Raw genomic sequence first — 1805 nt, 5'->3', positions numbered from 1 at the left:
TAATTTCTCTAATAAATGGAAAGATAAATACTCACTTTATGCCATTTTGCAATCAGATCTAACCTTAAAACCATCGGCATATTTCTCAATTAACCTCTATTATTGCTATAATAGCTCTTGATATTACTAATAGCTGTTACTAATAGTTATTAATAGTTTTTCAGCTGTTTGAGAAGGTATATGTAGAGCTCTTCCTGGAGGAGGAAGGTGGTTCTGAGCCATAACTGAAAATAGATGTTAGAGACAGATGGGAAGGGGAAGGGAGTAGCTGTGGAGAACAGCAAAAACAAAAGCCCAAGACTATGAAAAGGGGTGAGACAGAAAGGCAGAACAAATGGGGGGGGGGGGGGCGGGGAGCAAAGTGAGCACAGGATCGCAATCCTCAAACCGTTGGCAGCAGGGAGAATGGGAAAACGATATTAAAATAGACCTTGCTCAAATCATTTTTTGAGGCAGTGCGATAAATATAGGTCTTTGTGCCTGAGGACAAACACATTAAAACATGATGTCTGAAGTTGTCTAAATTCTATCCCATTTGCTTGAAGAGAAGGGCCTGCCTCCAGTGGCCAGCCATGTGAACAGATCTGAAAGGCAGTGGTTCTGTTCGGGTTTCCTTTGTTTCCATTTGCCCCATATGTCTGGAAGGCACAGTGGATCTTTATCTTGAGACCCTGACCTGCTAATGGCTTGTGGTGCTCTCTGGTCTGGGAGTGAAGAAGGGCAGGCCATCTCTTTGAGAACCAGACTACCTTGTGATGACGGGAAGGTCAGCAAAGGTCAAAGGAGTGCCCTTCAGTCCCAAAACCCAGCTTGCAGCTTCAGTGATTTGCCTGGATCCTGAGTACCAGGATGAAACCCAATACCTTGCGTGTCCTCCCCAACCCCATCTTGTCTAGGAGCCTGATCGCCTCAGCCTGTGGAGCTTCCTACTCCTAACAAAAGAGTTGATCTGCCAGTGCTTTTTCATCGTTTTTAACCAGGTCAGTCCCCAGCCCCCACCCCCATCAGGTGCTGAGTTGCTATTAAGGCTGACCAGCACCGATGTGACGTCTAGCCTTACCCTTTACCGCTGACCTTGTTTGGCAGGTGAATTGCATTCTGGGCTCCAGACTTCATGGCTACTTGAACACTTTTGTCAATAGCCTGTTGTGTGTAAGAGACCCAAACAAACCAAACTTTCAGAAGGAGGCCCGTCCAAAGGAAAGTGCTGACAGCCCCGGTTCTTGTTTAATACACACACAGCAACCCTGCCGCCTGCGACCTCGCGGTGCCTCTCTTCCCTGCTCTGCTTCCTAACCTTCTAAAATGTTAAATAACTACCTGAACTCAATTATATGGAGGGAAAAGGAAATTATTTTGTCTCCTGAATGAGGGAGAAGGAGGAAATTTGGCCTGTGGTCGGATATCAGAAGATGGTCTTCCTCCTTCCCAGAGTGGGACTGACTCACTGATTTCACATGCTCCTCTCACTCAGTTTTATTGTTGGCAGTTTGGACACTGCTTTTTTTTTTTTTTTTTTTTTTTGCCTTTTGTGACAATCAAAGTCTGAAGTGGCCAGTTTGAGAAGACCCAACCTCCTTCCTTGACTCCAGGAGCCAGCACTTCCTCCAGGAGCCAGCACTTCCTCCAGGACTCAGCACTTCCTCCTGTGAAGTGTCCACCTTCTCTGCCTGGCATAAATTTATTATCTAGATTCTAGAGTCAAAAAGAATGAGACACATTTCGTAGACTACTCAGCCTGTAAAGCCTTTTGTTTGGGTCAAAATTCCAGAGCATTTCTGGAATTGCCTGGCCCGTCCCCTTAA

This window comes from Talpa occidentalis, unplaced genomic scaffold, assembly GCF_014898055.3.
Source record: "Talpa occidentalis isolate TD23 unplaced genomic scaffold, MPIMG_talOcc4v2.1 talOcc4.8, whole genome shotgun sequence".
Lineage (NCBI taxonomy): Eukaryota > Metazoa > Chordata > Mammalia > Eulipotyphla > Talpidae > Talpa > Talpa occidentalis.
This window is presented reverse-complemented; position numbering follows the sequence as displayed.